Source organism: Diospyros lotus, chromosome 13 (assembly GCF_014633365.1).
Source record: "Diospyros lotus cultivar Yz01 chromosome 13, ASM1463336v1, whole genome shotgun sequence".
Taxonomy (NCBI): Eukaryota; Viridiplantae; Streptophyta; class Magnoliopsida; order Ericales; family Ebenaceae; genus Diospyros; species Diospyros lotus.
In genome coordinates, this window is record NC_068350.1 from 19,039,702 (window position 1) to 19,059,052 (window position 19,351).

The 19,351-nt window shown below is 33.9% G+C and overlaps 1 long non-coding RNA gene across 1 annotated transcript in view; it reads right to left on the reverse strand.

The window, feature by feature from the left end:
• LOC127788981 (uncharacterized) overlaps window positions 1-19,351 on the reverse strand; it is a 79,368-nt gene that overhangs the window by 20,328 nt on the left and 39,689 nt on the right. Inside the window, exon 2 of the long non-coding RNA XR_008020473.1 lies at window positions 6,143-6,233. This is a non-coding gene — a long non-coding RNA (uncharacterized LOC127788981). The remainder of the gene's footprint in view (window positions 1-6,142; window positions 6,234-19,351) is intronic.

A 19,351-nucleotide genomic window follows, 5' to 3' on the forward strand; every position in this document is an offset into this window, starting at 1 on the left:
GGCCCAAAAAACCAGCACTTGGTGGATTAATGCACGGGACACCGGGTTTTAAAATTTTTTCAAAACCAAATAGACAGTGGAAGCAAAATGACCCTTATAAGACCCAGTATAAATCATCCACATGCCCAAAAGCAAAACCAACCATGGGGGGGGGGGGGGTTTCATAGAAATACCTCTAAGAAAGCTTTTGCTACTGCTAGTTGTCCTCTGATGTTACACTCCAAGAAGCTCCCACGTACCTGCAAACCAGGTGACCAACCCATATCCTCAAGCAAAGAAGACCTAGTCCATCCATGCCTGAGCTGCCATTGGACTCTTCCCCAAAGCATGGGTAGCACCCTCTTGAAAAAGTTAACCCAAAGCTGGAGCTATTCCACGGGCTACAATCTTGCTATTTAACAGCTAGAGACCAAGATGGGAGAGTAAGCTACCAAGAGAAGGAGCAAGCGCTAACGTTGAAGCTTGTAGCCATCACTACAACAAAATTGGTTTTTAGCAGCGATTTTTTTGGCATTTAGCTACAGTTTTTAACTGCTGCTAATACAGCCGTCGCGCGACATTTAGCAGCGATTTTTAGCAATCGCTGGTATAACAGCCGCTAAGTGATATTTTTAGCGGAGATTTGTAAACCGCCGCAATTAGTGGCGGTTTTTTAAATTTAGCGGCAGTTCTAAAACCACTGTTGAAATTATTGAATTTAATATTAAATTAAGTAATTTTTAGTGGCGGTTTTAGAATCGCCGCTAAAATTTAAAACCTATTGAATTTAGCGGCAGTTTCTTAAATCGCCACTAGTGTAAAAGAATTTAGCGACGGTTTTAAAACCGCCTCTAAATTGAAAATTTACTTCTAGCATTTTAGTTCAATAAATAATGCATTTTAAGACCATGCATGGAGGAACACAAAGAAGCAAGGACAAGGAGGAAGAAAAAGTAATCGTGAGATTTTGGGTTTTTCTCCAAAATTCTCTAATGTTACAGATGCGCAAGTCCTGCCTCTACCGTCTCTACTTCAATATATAATGCATTTCATGGGAAGCATTGCCTAATAGAAAACTGTTGACAACATGCAAGAAACGGTCTACTAATTCAACCAGTTGACAACCCTCAAGCACTGGTCGACAGGTTATGCCTATAGCCACCAAGAAAGGTATATATTACACTTTGGCCCCACTATTATCGAATAATAGCCTTTTCACTAACAATTGGTGAAACCAAGGCCACGTCAACTCTTAACAAGGTGCCCTGCTAACACTTAACAGTCTCCCATATCATTGGATCTAACTGGATAACACTCAATCGCAACCAACATCATTAACACTTTAATAAAGTGGAATATGCTTACAGCAAGGGATCACTAATCGACATAACACTCGGTGTGTGTGTGTGTGATTTTCTAAGTTCATAGCCATGTAGCAGTCAAGACATGTTAACTCCTCGACGTCAGTCAAATGCTCCGACTTACTAAGATGATCTCTCCAAATTCTCATAGCATCTTGAGAGATCCTGAGTATCCCCTAGCTAAGACTCAGAACAATCCTAATAGCAATAAAGTCTGAACTTCAGATGAACCTATTAAGTTTCTTCAATTACCATGCACTTTAATCTTTCCATCGACTAACATCCCAATCGAGTGACAATCATGGATTGATTAAACTCACTAAACTTGATAACTATACCATATCTAGTACGGTGTGATTGAGGTAGCATCTTGGAACAACTTTTAACATCGGAAACAACTTTCTAATCATGCTCACCCTAGCTAGGGGTTTGCCAACCATAATCAACTAATACCACATAGGATGTTCACCCCTATCTAATGGAGGACAATGGATCCCATCAACAAACATCTGCCTCCACACACCACTATTTGAAGACCACACAGAGAACATTTCCACCTCTTACTCTAGATAGTTTCGCTTAATGGAAAATTTTTGACATCGATGCACAAGACAACTCTGTCGCCTCCGATCAGAGGACTAGATACACAATCAAGAACCAACAACAGATCATTAATCCTTAAAGCCGTGTGATCTGTCGCAGTCGTCACATTCAGTAGATGTTCGACTAATACACTTCCACATGTTTACTATCTGTATCTCATGCAAGATGGTATATGACTCACCACCCATACTCATTAGCATCTCATGCTAAATAATGGTAGTGGCACACATGTTAGTCCGTAATGGATAAATCATATTCCTTTTCTGATAAATCTCAAGACCAATAATTCTTTTAGAAAATCCTGAATTAGAAATCTGTGTCATATCGTTCTTAACACTTAAGAATCAGATCTCTACTGGGAAATCTAGGGACTCATTTGTAAATGAAAGCAAAGAGTATGAATGAAGATATGACCTCATATATAAGATTATATATATGTAACAAGATTACATCTGTAGTGCCAAACACATACATCTCATGCAATATAAATCTAACATTTAGGGCATTAACACTAACAAATAGTTCATTTTCATGCTTGTGTTTTCTAATTGAGATTGAATTAATCCTATGTCTTATTAATCTTGATCAAGGTTTAACCATGAACTTTAAGCTTTTTTACACTCGATCTTATAGTTCTTGTTATTGTGTGTGATACAATGAGCCCTAGGTTTCCCTTTTGAAGTGCTAGTTTATGTATCACTATATGTCTTAGCAACCTTCATCTTCGTATTGCGTACATCATAATGAGTTCGTAGCTCATTGCACGTCTTAACAGTTCAAGTTTTTATACTATGTGCATCATAATGAGCCCATAGCTCACTGCATGTTTTAAAAATTCTTCATCTTTGTACACGATGAACCTTAGATTATTCTCACGCATTTTTTTCTTTTGATACTAGGTTTTATTTGCCTATCTATCCTTTATTCTTCTTTGGTGAACCCATGATCATTCTTGCACATTTGTCACTTCTATTTTTTGGTTCACATGTTTACCATTTTTATACTCATTTTTAGGCATTTATTGTCCTAAAAAACAAAATACACACAAAAAAAAGACTACGAGAGGGTGAAAAATTTTATTTAGGCAATTTTGAAAATACCTTATACATTAGGGGGAAATATAATTCACTACAAAAAAAAAACTATATTTGGCGACCAAATTTATAGATAGAAATAGAGGCAGATTACAAAAAAAAAAAAAGAATTTTGTATTTTAAGAGTAGGAGAAAACACAAGAGATCGAATTAGAAAAATAGTTTCTTTTTATTTTTCCGTCTTTAATCTACAATGTGAAATTCGCAAAATTGTCTTTAATTCTGTCTTCGAGAGAAAAAAAGGATTAGAGGGCAAAATTTTTTGTCTCTATTATAAAATGCGAAATCTGTCTCTACTTTTGTCAATCAATGAGAAAAAAAACTAGAGATGAAAATCTTCCATCTCTGAAAAAAAGAAATTTTTTTTTAATATTTTTATTTTTTTAGTAAAGATGGACATCAAAAACAAATCGAGACAAAAAACTTTTTATTTCTAATGACGATTTTTTTTTATTATTTTAATATTTTTTGTGAGTAATGTTACGAAATTCCAAAACAAATCATGATCAAACCATCAACAACATACACGAACACAAAATTTTATGTGAAAAACTCAAATTGAGAAAAATCGCGGGCAAAAAGAACAAAATATCACTAAGTAAATATTACTATAATAAAAGTGATATTGTTACACCAATTCCAGTGACCTGGTCAACTATTTATAGAGCTAAAATCATCTATAAATATACATAAAAAAATCATACTTTGATTAGAAGATAATTTATGAGAATATTCATCCATATGAGATAAATCCCAAATAAAATCAAATTTGACAACATTCTAATCATAGTCAAATTCAAAGTCATAATTACGGTCAAATTAAAAAACCCAATCACAAAAGAATTAGGATTTTGAGTCATAATTATCATAAATCTCCACCTTAACTCAAAATTCACAAACGAAATTATCCAAAATTATTTCTTCAAACAAAATCAGGGAGAATTAATCTCCTTGACGAATACCAACCAAATCCACGTAATGCTCAAACTTTACAATAGGCAGGGACTTGGTCAACATATCTACAGGATTATCATGAGTGTTAATTTTTCTCACGAGCAATAATCTCTTGAATAAAATGATATCACATATCAATGTGATTTGTTTTCTCGTGAAACATCTGATCTTTAGTGAGGAAAATAACACTTTGACTATCACAATAGATTGTACTGTCATGAAGATTGTCACTAATTTCACCAGTTAACCCTTTCAACCAAATAACTTTTTTAATAGTCTCAGTAATTGCCATATATTCTGCTTTTGTATTAGATAGGGTAATGGTGGATTATAAGGTAGCCTTCCAACTGATAGCACAACCATCAATTGTGAACATGTACCCAGTAAGGGATCTTCTCTTGTCAAGATCTTTGGCAAAATCAGAATCAACAAAACCTATAACTCCATCTCTAGTATTTTTGAACTGTAAATAGGCATCAGTAGTACCACGCAAGTATCGAAGAATCCATTAGACTTCTTTCCAATGTTCTTTACCAAGGTTAGCCATGCATTTATTAACCACGCTCATTGCATGAGCCAAATCAGGGCGTGTACAAACCATAGCATACATGAGACAACCCACTGCACTAAGTATGAAATTTTTGACATCTTATCAATTTTAGCATCTGATTGAGGAGACAAACTGGATGAAAGTTTAAAATATACAACTAACGGAGTACTTACAGGTTTAGCCTTCTGCATATTGAATTTAGTTAAAACTTTCTCAATGTATCCTTTTTGACTTAGATACAATTTACCTAACTCCTTATTTTATGAAATTTGCATTCCAAGTATTTTCTTTGCTGCTCCCAAATCTTTCATCTCAAATTCTTTGTTGAGCTGAGCTTTCAACATCCTTATCTCATCCTTATCTTTCGATGCTACTAGCATATCATTAACATATAGAAACAGATATATAAAGGACCCATTCTTGTTTCTTTTAAAATAGACACAATTATTATAATTATATCTTTTAAAATTGTGCTTAATCATAAAGGAATCAAACCTTTTATACCACTGCCAATGAGACTGTTTCAGGCTATATAAAGACTTCTTCAATAAGCACACATAGTCTTCTTTTCATGAAACTTCGAAACCTTCTGGTTGTTGCATATAGATATCCTCATCAAGTTCCCCATGTAAGAATGTTGTCTTAACATCCAACTGTTCAAGTTCAAGATCCTAAATAGCCACAATACCAAGTGGTGCTTGGATGGAACTGTGTTTCACAACTGGAAAAAATATGTTTGTGAAGTCCACACTTGGAATTTGACTGTATTCCATTCGTTACGAGTTTGGCTTAGTACCTCAATTTTTCAACTCCTAGTGTACCTTCTTTCTTCTTGAATATCCATTTGCACTTAACTATTTTCTTATTCTCAGGTAATTTCTTCAACTTTCAAGTACTGTTTTTATTTAAGGATTCCATCTCTTCTTGCATTACTGTAATCCATCTCCTAGATTCAGCACAACTAACTGCTTCATAATAAGTGGAAGGCTTTTCACTACAGTTAATATCTTCAACCACACTTACGGCATAGGTAATAAGATCAATTTCAACATACCTTTGAGGAGGTATAATATTTCTTCTAGGTCTATCCTTGGCAATATAATAATTTGATGGACTAGCACTTGCCTTCGGACTTGACTTGAGGCTTGACTTAATCTGAGATGATGACGGCTCAGATGTTTGACTCTTGTCAATTTCAAGCTCCACCTAAATATCAGAACCCTAGGGACTTATAAGGTTAGATTATTTTGCAGACGAACCATGAAGCATAACAATTTCATAAAAAAAAAAAACATCTCTGCTAATTACAATTTTAGATGCTTCTGGATCCCATAACTTATAACTCTTAACACCAGATTTATAACCATGGAAGAGATACTGTTTAGACCTTGATTCTAATTTACCATTATTAACATGAACAAATGCAGGGCATTTAAATTTTTTTAAATCAGAATAACTTGCAGGAGTATCTAACCATAACTCTTCCGGAGTTTTCTTATCAATAGTGAATGAAGGAGATCAATTAACTAGAAAACATGCCATATAAGCAACCTCAGCCTAAAAGACTTAGATAAACCAAAATTAGATAGCATACATCGTACCTTTTCCATCAAGGTTTTGTTCATCCGCTCGACTACACTATTTTGTTGTGGCGTACTTGGAACTATTAGATGCTATAAAATTCCTTCTTTCCTGCAGAAATTATTAAATTCATGTGAACATAATTCTAAACATTATCAATGCAGAGATGCTTAATCTGGATTTCAATTTGTTTCTCAATCATAGTCTTCCACTGCTTGAAAGTAGCAAAAATATTAGTCTTTTATTTCAAGAAGAATACCCATACTTTCTTAGAAAAATTATCAATGAAAGTCAACATGTATTTGGCACCATCTTTAGAGGGTACTCTGACTAGACCCCAGAGATCAAAACTGACATAGTCTAGTATACCTTTCGTATTGTGAATACTTTTAAATCTGACCCAATTTTTCTTATCGAAGACACAGTGCTCACAAAACTTCAATTTTTTAGTACTTTACCCTTTAAGAAGTCCACTTTTACTCAATTCAACCATACATATTTCACTTAGATGTCCAAGACGCATATGCCATAATTGAGTGATATCAGTATTAAATAAAGAAGAAGTAGAAACGAAAACATCCCTTGTAACGGTATGATACAAACATTAACTTAAGAGGGGGGTGAATTAAGCTTTTTCACCCTTTTTAAAATTTGAACTTGAATAAATGGAATTGAAATAAGAATGTAGTAAGGAAAGAACAAATGCAGTACACTACATGTAAAGTGGTTCAACCTCAATGCAAAGTCCATTACCTTGGTTCACAACCAAGGATTTTGCAAATACACACGAAGTGTATTATATTACACTGTAGCCTTTTCAAGCTCAATTACAAACCTTTACAGCTTGGTTTTTTCTCACAAGGCTCATGCACAACCACTGCCTTTCAAGGATAAGGCGTAACCTATATAATTTGCCTTTTTATACTTGGCTTAGCCAAAACTAATACATTACCTTTCAAACACTAACTTTTAAAGGATTAGGCGTAAGCTTTTACAAGTTTCAAAAATAATTTGAAAGAATTTATGAAGAGAAAAATATGAGATGAAACAATAATTATTAAGCTTTTCTTTTGAAAGAGAGAGTTACAAGATTTTAAATAAAGATCACTCTCTAATAAAAATCTCACTGAAAGATATTGAAGGATAAGCTCGTGAGAAGCAGGAGAATTTTGAAAGAGTTTGTTGAAAGCTTTCGAAGGTAGCTCTTTGAGTTTGTATTTAGTTCTCCTAACCTTCTTCAAGCAGCTTCATCTCATACTTATAGATTTCTTGCATTGAATGTTAGCTGACATGGAAAGTGACAATTGGAATGTTTTAATTGTCTCATAGCTGCCACTTTTTGTCTCTATAAGCATTAAACAATAGATATAAATTCTCAAGTACACCCATGCTATCTAAAATGCATTTAATAAACTGAAAAGTTGAATCTGACAAGCATTCAATGCGTTCAATAGCTATATTTTTTGAATTCTGACAGTCAATACTCGACTATCATAAAAGCTTACTCGATTATTATAGCACCTTACTCGATTGTACTTTTCATGCAATCAGTTATATGACTGGCTTACTTGAGTATGACCAAGTCATTACTTGACTAACACAAAAGCCATAGAAACTTACATTACTTACTTGATTATAAGGCTAAGATTACTCAACTATTATAAGACTTTACTCGAGTACCAACACTTGTTACTCAATTGCATTTAGGTCTAGACACTTAGTCAGAAACCAACCTATCTTCACTCGACTAATACATATATTTACTAGATTAATAAAATACATTTGTCAATTGAGAAATAAGCTTCACTCGAGTAAAAAGATGCTCAAATTATCTAGCTTTGGAGATACTTGATTATTTAGAAAAGCTCACTCGAGTGATGAAAGATCCTTACTCAATTTTAAAAGCTCCATACTCGATTTAGTTTCAAGATAACAAAATTTTGCATAACATACTCTAGTAGGAACCTATGATAGTTTATTGGACCAACTCATATATTCCATTGTTTTGAAATCATGCTAAGCAATACTCGATTGAGTTTTATCAAAAAACTTTTTCATACTTAACTGATTTTCATAAAAGGTTTGTTTTATAACATACTCGACTAATACACAAATATATTCAACTATTTTGAAGATATATGTGAGTACAAAAATATCCTCCTTAAGAGAAAATCAAAATGTTTTGGAAATCATTAATATACCAAATTTACTAAAAACTATATTGAATTACTAAAAATATATTTTCTCAATAAAATAAAATGCAAATTTCTCAACAATATCCCCATTTTTATTTCTAAGTCTTTTTGATGATGACAAAACATTTTAAACTAACGAGCTTAGGAAAAATAAATAGGGAGACATTTAAGGAATATAAGGAAGCTCCCCTTGAAATATTAACCTATTGAAAAGCTCCCCTTAAAACTAATATACCTTTTTTCTCCCTTTTTTGTTAGAAATCAAAAAATGGTTCACAAGGGTTAAAAAAAATGCAATACAGAGCTCCCCCTGACTTATTGAATACATATTCACTAATAGAAAGCCAGGAAGTAATCACAAGGCATAAGCAGAAAAGCATATTCAAAATATGATGCAATATAGTTCATTAATCATAACAGTATATCAAAGCAAAAATATCTAAATTTGAGACATAATCATCCAAACATAATTTAAACGTCTAAACATAATCAGAAAATCATCCAAGCAGACATCACAAGTTAGCATCCATTATAATTACAATATAAAAAAATATCATTTTAAGAACACTCAAGTTCACTCATTCCACACATAAGGTTCAGTTTTCAGCTCATTTTTCCTCAATCTCTATCCTAGTTGACCTCTGAGTAGTAGACTTGGAGCTATTAGAGGAGGGCATGGAAGACCTTAGCTTTCTTAATTCCTTTTCCATCTTGTTCTGCCGTTGATCCAGCTTTGAGAGATGTTGATTCATCTACCCCAATTTCTCTAGAATTTTATCTTGATTTGTGAGAAGTTTGGAGGCATAGGTAGTAAGGAATTTGTTTAAAGGAATACTTTGAGAAGTTGGATGCCGCAAGTTAGGAGTTGTAATACCCTATGTTTGTATGGGGTTGCCACATAATTTCGATAAGTTTGGAATACTGAAAGATCAATTTAATGATAAATTAAGTCGCCGAATCGACTGCAGGGAGTGCCCTAAAGTCGAGATGCCAAAGGAAAATGATACGAGGTTGATGAGCATCCTGAGATAGGATTTATGGTATCGAAAGAAATCGGATCGGGAACAATTTTCGGTATAGCTAAAATGCAACTGCCATTTAGGCTGTAAAACTGAATTGTCATTATCGAGTAACTTTGAACTTATTAATTTTACGTTTTCAGTATTGTAATACAAATTAATTTGAGGTTTAAGGGCATAGTTGCAATAAAGAAATTACTCAAGTGAAATTAAGAAGAAAATTGTGATTTATGTGTAGTTTCCTGTAGTTTAAATGTATTAATGTAACATATAATTATATATATACATATGTATGCGTGGCTGTGTGTGCGTGGTGGTCAAGTTGTAGAGAGGTATGGCCAAAGTAGAGAAGTACATATGAAGCTTGGTGCCCAAGCTATAGGATGCCTATAAATAAGGAGAGATTGAGAGTAAATGGAAGCAAGAATGGAAATGAAGAAGGAAGTGAATGTCAAAGGCAGCAAGGTCGGGCGAGCAAATGGACGAGAGAGAGGCGGAGAGAGCTCGTGAGATTGAGAGAGAGAGAGAGAGCTGGAGCCAAAAGCAATAAGGGAGGTGTGTCGCGACCATGGCAGCCGCTGGTAGCAAGCTACGACCAGCGGCAGTGGGCAGTCGCGAGCGATGGCGGAGCTGCTGTTCGCACGCAGAGGAGGAAGAAGAAGAGAAGAAGAAGAAGAAGAAGAAGAAGAGAAGAAGAAAAGAAAAAATAGAAAGAGAAAAAGAAATAAAGAAGAAAGAAAACAAGAAAGGGTGGCATGGTTGTTCGTGCGTAGGGAGTAGGAAAGAAGGAGGAGGAAGAAGAAGAAGGAAGGAAAAAAAGAAAAAGAAAAAAAAAGAAAAGAAAGAAATGGAAAAGAAAAGAAAAGAAATAGAAAAAAATGGAAAAAATTCCCCAAAAAATCTTGAATCATTTTAGAAATTTATTTGGGACTAGAGGAGCATGCCAAGTTAAGTAAATTATTCGTGCACGCGTTTCGAGGATATGACACGCATATTGAGGAAGCTTGAGAGGCTAAGTTAACGTAAGTAAAATTTTTGAAAAAATTTTAGAAATTCAGGAATACTATTTTATGAATTATCATAATGAAATATTTGAGAAAATATTTGAGAAATATTTAGTTTGGATTTATTGAGGAAAAATATGAAGAAATAGAGAGAAAAATAAAGAAAATAACAAGAAATTATGAAAAATAGGTTTTAATGCTTATTTAATCAAATATGGTGATTAGGATGCTTTGAGGCTTAAGTTGAAGTGGCTTGTGCAAATTTTGAGGTTGCCATGCAAATCGAGGCATTGCACGAATTTTGAGACAGGCGTGAATATCGAGGTAGCTCGATAAGATTGAGAAGGAAAGTGGTACTTCCCAGCTGAATTTTATTTTATAAAAAGGACTTGTAAGTAGTTCAACCCAAAACCTGATTTTAAGTAAATGATTTTAACATGTTGTGCCTTGATGTGAATATATCATGTAGATTGTATTTACATGTATTGATGATGAAATGTGCATATGTTCACAATGATATTATTGATCATGCATCACATAAGAGTTTGGGATTATGTATTGCCATCGCTGCTCTGCCAAGGGTGCACCCATACACCTCGGCCTGATAAGGAGGCTGTAAAAATGGGGAGTAGCAGTTGGGTGCGGTCGACTTAAATCGAAATGATATGGAAATGACATTTTGCATTTTGCATTCATGCACGAAATATGTTTATGGTTCCCTTACTTAGATGATTTACTTAGATGATTCATCATTTAACTTGGGCTTTATCCTTGGAATATTCAAACGTTCCAGATGGAGATGATAGCAGAAACGAAGATGAATAAGGCATGAAATGGCACTTAGTAAAGTGCATGATGAATTGAATGATGAGTTGAATGTACGTTATGTAGCCCATGTATTTAAGTTCTTTTACTTTGAAATTTGAACATTTTGAGGAACGATGATGTAAGAATTGATTTATGATTAATGTTAAGATATCAGGTTCGATTCTAGCTGCCGCAATAGATGTGTATGATGATTCTCTTTCGAGAAAAAGTATGAAAATTTTGGGATAGACATGAGGTATGATATGATTTAGCTTTAAGTTTGAAAGAAAAAAATTATTATCCCAGAATTGTCCTAAGTTATAACACGCCGGAGAAAGTGGGGTGTTACAAGAGTAGTAGGTTAAGAGTCTGATAATGATGATGATGATGATGAAGATTGCTCAGTGGGTTTTGGAAGTTCTGGAATGATTGCTTTGAAAGACATCTTCCAAATCCCATTTTCACAAATGATTTTCATCCTAGTGAGAGAGTTGTTGTTGTATGTGTCGAATAAGGAGTGATGAAAATGATCTCCTTTCAGAGGACCGACAACTTTCAGAAGGATAAGAGTGAGTAGCATTTTGAAGGGAAGTTTTCCAAAAGATTTGAGAATGATGGATTTGTACAGTCTTGAAAAAAGAAAATGAGAGAGGTTAAAGTGAATGTTGTGAATGGAACACCAGCCTGGTTCAAGATCACTTCTAGTGACAATGTGGTGAGAAGTCCCCCTACCATTTATAGAGGTTGAATGAAATGGTGAAGGACTTGGTGCTCTGGATCTGGAAACTCTCGTGACTCCAAATACTTAGTTGTGGAGAAGGGTTTTTGTTTTCTACTAAAAAACTCCCAAAATTGATCATGATTAAAAGTAAGAGTACCTATAGGGATCTCACCAAGTACGAGGTTGAGAAGTTTCATTAGGTTCTAAGAAGTAAAGTTGTAGTCATGACCATCAAATTTGAATTCTAGGGTATTGCCATAGAATTATCCTAGGCAGTCGCGTATAATGGGTAGGTTTAGGATAGATAACTTGAACGATCCCATATCGATTATCCAACGTTTAAGTTTATTCCCAAAACCAATTTGTTCAAAATTTTCCCAGTCTATATTCCTACTGAGCAGAAAATCCCTGTTAATGGCTTGATTGTAAAGGTCTTGGTTTCACTCATTTAGAAACCTAGGGTTTAGGGTGCTAGGCCTCTCACTTCTAGTTAATAACCTCATAGGGTTTTTAGATGACGATGGTAAGTCAGTCATTGGATTTTTCCTTTTTGGTGCCATTTAGATGAAAGATAATAAGAATGAAATGGAATGATAAACGAATGAAATCAAAAATGAAAGAGACACAGAGATACTTGGAAACCGATTACAGACACGCCAGCGTTCGAGAGAGATATGAGAGGTAAGGGATAAATTGAATAAGACCCTATTTATACTCATGTAATTGGTACTTAAAATTCTTAAAGAGGAATTTGAAAATACTAGACTAACATACCATTTTAATCGAGTGTTGATTTGCTCTTACTCTACTAGTTTTCTCACTTACTTGAGTGATATTGGCTATTGATATGATGCTCGAGTATTTGAATATTTTAATCGATTGAAGACCTTTGATTTACTCTAGTAACTAAGATACGCTACTCGAGTGAGCCTTGCACTTTCTCGGCCTTAGAATTTTACTTGACTATAGATCCAATTTACTTTATTGAATTTTTACAATAGTTGATTTTATATCTTTCTTACTCGACTAAGATATTCATTCCTGAAAGATTTATGTAATATTAGATTATTGAGTTATTCTAACTCGATTGAGGATTGAACCTACTTGATTTAGAGAACTAATATACTCGACTATAAACCAAATTCACTCGATTATTCAAACTTCATAATCAATTATTTTCTCATCTCAAATTTTGATAACTCCTAACTCAGTCCTGATCTTTGAGTACTGGTTGATCTTTGAGCACTGGTTTCTCTACAATGGCCTAGTAAAAATATCAGCTAGTTAGCTATTAGTTGGCACATATTCTAAAATAATTATATCTCCCTTTTGCATATGATCTCTTAAAAAATGATGCCTTATCTTAATGTGCTTGGTTCATGAATGATGCACTGGATTTTTGGATAAATTGATAGCGTTGGAATTGTCACATTTAATAGGAATATGATTGACCTTAATTTCATAATCCTCCAACTGCTACTTGAGCCATCAAATTTGGGCACAACAACTACCAACTAACACATACTTAGCTTCAGTAGTGGAGGAGGCCACATTGTTTTTCTTTTTGGATGACCATGAGATCAACATACTTCCAAGCAATTGATAGGTGCCACTTGTTCTTTTTTTTTTTAATCTACCCTACATTTAGCATAATTAGTATCTGCATAAGCATGGAGCTCTAAGGGAGAAGATCTAGAATACCATAAACCTAAAGATGGAGATCCACTAAGATACTTAAATATTCTTTTAACAACAGTTAAATGGGACTCCTTAGGGTCACCTTGGTATCTAGCACACAATGCCACACTAAAGAGAATATCTAGTTTGTTAGATCCAAATGATGGCAAATATATCCCAAGAGGGGGGTGAATTGGGATTATGGTAAATTCTTTGATAGTTTAAAGACCTATTGATTGCAGAACACTATGTTTCGAAATATCAAGGAGTTTGTTTTGAAATCAACCTTTTTGTTAAGTATGTTTCGAAATCAACCTTTATGTTAAGTATGTTTCGAAACCTATTATAATATGTTTCGAAACCTTGCTTTCTGTTTTGCTTATTTTGAAACTTTTAGCTTTTGAAAGTGTTTCTTTTGAAAGCATGAACAATGAGAATAGGCAAGTAAAATAGTAAAGCAAATTCACACGAGATTTATAGTGGTTCGACACCCCACCTAGTCCACTACCTTCAAGCTTACCCACTTGAAGGATTTTCAAACACAATCACTTTCACTAGTGATCAACCACAACAAGGGTTTTACCACAGTTCACCCTAAAACCTTGTACACGATGAGTTTCTATGGCTAAACTCAAATCTTACACCATAATGAGTTTTAAGGCTAAACTCAAACCTTACAATCAATAACAAGATAAATAAAACTTATCTTTTACAGCCTAACAGATTTAATGTAATGAGATACCTTACCAAATAGCTGTACAAACCTCTTGGTTTGAAGTGAGGAGATCTTAGAAGGATGAGACGTCAATTTCAGTTTACTTCTCCTTTTCACACCACATTGCACATCAAGGATTGATTGAATGGATCTTCTTTGAGAGCTTGACAAAAGATTTCACAAGTGCTTGAGTATATATCTTGTGTCTCTTGTATGTGTGTTCTCGTGTATGTGCTTGTAAGTTGTACTTCTTGTCTTCAAAGAATTGATATATATACCAAGAAATAGAATTTTGACTAATTATAACCGTTAGAGATAAGATATTAAAGTAGGTCTCGAAACACACCTTATTGGTTTCGAAACAATACACTTTTACACTAAGGTTTTGAAACATACATCACATGTTTTGAAACATTTAGCCTTTACAATTGGTAATGCAGTTAGAGACAGAATGAGTAGGACACAATACTTTATGCTTAACATGATTTTGTTTTATTCTCCACTTTCAAAATTTTGAAATTGAAACCATAGAGTATGGAGATTAAATCAAAAGTAAACTTTTAGACAGCTTTTGGATGAAAAGAAATTAAAAAGCAAAAGTATGTCGATTTTTCAAATATACAGCTGACAAAGTCAAATGTTTCGAAACATGATATGAAGGTTTCGAAACCTACTTCAAAAACCTATTTCAAAACATATGCAACACAGATTTTAAATGCTCTGCTAACAGAATTGACAAAGGTTTCGAAACATATGCTTAAATCTCAAACATGTTTTGAAATATAGCATGCAATCTTAACAAACATTGACACCTTATCAAAAGATATTTCGAAACATGTATAGAAATATGGCAGAATGATGTTTCAAAACATGGAAACTAAGTTTCGAAACATGATGCATGAATTTTGGATTTTTCAAACATTTGAACATTCGCGCCAAACACTATTCATGTATGTTTCGAAAAATGAAAATCTTATTTCGAAATATGAGATTCACATAAAGATTTTTTCATTCTAAGATAGGTTTTTTATCAATCACATTTTCTCATATATCAAAAAATATGATACAACATAATCTAGAGACAGTAAGATAAAGAAGAGATCTTATCATCCTTTTATACATCTTTTGATTCATAGATTTTTCACCTTCATCTTTATGCATTTTGATAAATGTGCTCATAGGTGTGTCAATGGATTTTACCTCAGCCATATTGAATTTCTTTAGAATATCTTTAATATACTTAGTTTGGTTGATAAAAATGCCATCTTTCAATTGTTTAATTTGCAATCCTAGAAAATAATTCAACTCTCCTATCATACTCATCTCAATTTATGCTTGCATCATAGAAGAAAACTCTTTGCATAATTTATCATTGGTAGATCCAAAAATAATATCTTTTACATATATTTGCACTATAAGAATATCCTTTTTATCCTTCTTGATAAAGTGGTGTCCACATTTCCTTTATTAAATATTTCTTGATTAGAAAATTACTTAAGATTTCATACCATGCCCTAGGGGCTTGCTTAAGTCCATATAAAGCCTTGGATAGCTTGAAATCATAATCCTCATGAATTGGATCTTCAAAACCTAGGGGCTGCTTAACATATACTTCTTCTTTAATATACCCATTTAAGAATGCATTTTTGACATCCATTTGATATAACTTGGACCTTTTGTTACAAGCATAAGCTAGCAATAACCTAATGGCTTCTAATCTTGCTATATGTGCATAAGCCTCATCAAAATCTATTCATTCTTCTTGACTGTAGCCTTGGGCCACTAATCTAGCCTTATTTTTTAGAATGATTCCATTCTCATCCATTTTATTCCTAAAAACCCACTTGGTTCTAATGGCTTGCTTATCTTTTGGTTTAGGAATTGTTATTACTCAACTACAACAATGAATTTTGATATGGAAAACCACCTTAGGATGACCCACGCGTTGCTTATCTGAACGATGGGTGACTATTTGTAGCAATGGATGACTCTCTTGGGGTGGAGCGGTAGCGATGGATGAGTCTCCTAAGGTGGAGTGACAATGATGGATAACCTCTCTCACTGATGGATAACCTATATGGAAAGAAGATCGATTAGAGGCATGGGTGAGGATCCCCACACAGACCTTTCGATGCCTAAGTTAGCCTCTCAAGAGTATAGAGTAGTCGAATGCAATAAGAAAATGCAAGTGTGAGAGATTTCATACCGAATTTTTTTTTGGGGGGGGAGGACCTTTTAGTGTTGTGTGCCCTAATGCTAGATTTGGATGACATCTAGTGGGTGTGTGTACCCTTGATGAGTCATGATAGATTTTATCAATTAAGAGAATATTGGTATATGAAAAATTTCATAATTGCCCTTAAATTAATGAGAAGGCACATAATATATAGGATGCCTTAGGAGGGGCAAAACGATAATTTGGAGTTCCGTCCCATAAAAGGGTAAATTATTTTTGGAGAAATTATTTATATTGGAGAATTGATTTTTGGAGAATTTAATTCTTGTTTAAATGCATGGATAATTAGAAATTAAAATGGAAGCCAAGTAGGTTAGATTTGTGACACTTGGCAAAATCTCATGGAATGAGATTTAATTAAATTTGGGAATAAGAAATAATTTGTTGATTAAGTGTAATGGGACACTTGGCATGATTTTATAAAACAAGAGTGGGATTTAAAGAAATTAGTCTCTCAAGCATTAAATGAGAGCCATTATGGAGAGAATTAAAAGAAATTCCATATTAAATGGAAATTAGTCATGCATTTATGTGGGAAAATGGTGGATTTAATTAAATGCTAAAGTAAAATGAATTAGGTCTTTCAATAACAATTTAAATAAAATCAAAAAGAAAATATATTAGTCTCCATTAAATGCTTGAAAAGTTATGGATTTAAATTAAATGGAAAATAAAGAAATTAGTCAATCTTGAAATTAGTCATTATTTATTAAGTTTGAAAATTGGAGAATTATGGGAATTAGAGATTGATCCAATGGTTGAGGATTTAATCTCCAAAGAAAATCAAAGGATGAGATTTAAAGAGACTAAGTCTCTTGGATTGTGTTTCTTTAGAGACTAGAGATGAGTTCTCTTAAAATCAATGGCTAAGATTGAGGATTAGGAGAAGCACAAGGATTATGCTTGTATTGGAGGGTTGAGATTGAGTCTCTTGAATTAAAAAAAAACCAATGGCTAAGATGTAATCTTGAGTTTTGGCATGGATTGAGTAGGAAATCTCTATAAATAGGGAGTTGAGATTTTTGTGCAAGGTTTTTCCACATATTAAGAGAAAGAGAGTAAGAAGAAGTTTAGGAGAAGGAAGAAAAAAGGCAAGCAAGAGGTAAGCCTTAGTGTAAATTTCTTCAAGTGTGTAGGAAAGTTTTCATTCTCCATTCATTCTTTAGTCTTAAAGATCTCTAATGCTTTAAGGATATTTTCTTAAGGTGATTAAAATCCAAAGAAAGAGTCTTGGAAAGTGGAAGTATTGAAGCTTTAAGGAAAGAGGTAAGGGATAACCCCAAGTGGTGGGGTTTGTTTGCATTTGTACATGTTTTGAATGAGTTGCATGTAATGGTCTTATTGCATGTTTTGTGTTCTAGTGGACCTATGGCCATATGGAGGACTAGTGATGAGAGAGGGGTTGGTTGGTGCCTTAACCTAAGTGGTTATGAGGGCATGGAGGACTACCCATTATATGCATTGCATTTGCATTACATATTTATATTCTCATGTTACATTTACATTTGCATAGCACCCTTACTGAGCATTAGCTCATAAGGTCCTTTGACCTCTATGTAGGTGGGAAATCTTCTAAAGGAGAGGGAGTTGTGGAATGTTGAAGGTATTGAAGCAAGAAGAATGTATGTGTTGGAGTATGGTTTGTGTATGATGTTGTATTTATTTTGTTAAATATGTAATGAATGCTTAATGTGGGTGAAAAGTGGCAAACTTGAATGTTTTGGAAGCCATTTGAAGTGTAAAAGCATTTTGGAAATTTTGGGTTTTAAAAGAAAAAAAAATATTTTTTTTAAAAAAAGGTAGGAGGTAGTGTGTTGGGCGCCTGGGGTGCGGCTGGGTGCACCTAGGCATGGCCACGAACAACGTGCGCGCGCGCATGGCAGGCGGCCAACGCGCGCGGCCCACACGCGCGCGGCCAAGCCATGCGCGCGCGCCAGCGTGCTTGGGAATGCAGTTGGCTGTTGATACCCGCCCCCCTCTGTTGCTGTTTGAGAGTTCCTTTTTTTATTTTTTTTTATTTTTTGTTTATTTAAATATAATATGATATTTTGGGAATTTCTGAAATAAATTATGTTTAAATAAATAATTAAATGAGTATTTTTAGCCTCCAAATTAATTATTAAATTAATATAAATTTGAGGAAATTGTGGAAAAAATTCTTATATTTTGGGAAATTAAATAATGGAGTATTTTCCTTAAATTTTGAAAAATGGATGAGGATGCCTTGAGGTTTGAATTTCAAAAATTAATTTCCTAAGGGTTGGAAAATTATGGTATTTAAAATAATTAAAGGGAAAAAAATCAATGGAGATTTAATAAGAAAAATTTTATTATATTTTTCCAAAGAAATATTAATCCAAATATTTTCTAAAGGAATTGGAAGTGAGATAAATGGATTAATGGTTGGGGCAAAGAAAATTTATTTTCTTATAATTAAGGTCTTATGCCATAATTTATATGAAGCGAGTGAGTTAGTTTATTTTGTCAATCCTGGGAAGTCATCTTTAGCTCTTCATTAAAGAGCTTGAGAAGGGGTGACGCTTTGCAAGGTTTCGGGTTTTATTGTCGCGATGTCGTTTTGATAATTCTCGGATCCTTGAGTGGAGCGAAGGGAGGGCAAATCCTAGTTCCCACCTAGGCCGTTTCTCATTGAAACGTAGCCGTCTCTTCATCTTTGCCCTAGCGTGTGAATAGTAAGCTGGCTATTCGCGAGTAACGCCCGTAGATGGGAGCAGGGCGTTACAACGTGTAACTATTCACATTTATTGTATCTTTGTATTTATTTATAAAAGACAAGTTTTCATCATTCATGAGCTCTCTAGTTTAACACATGAATGACTTCCTGGATATTCAAT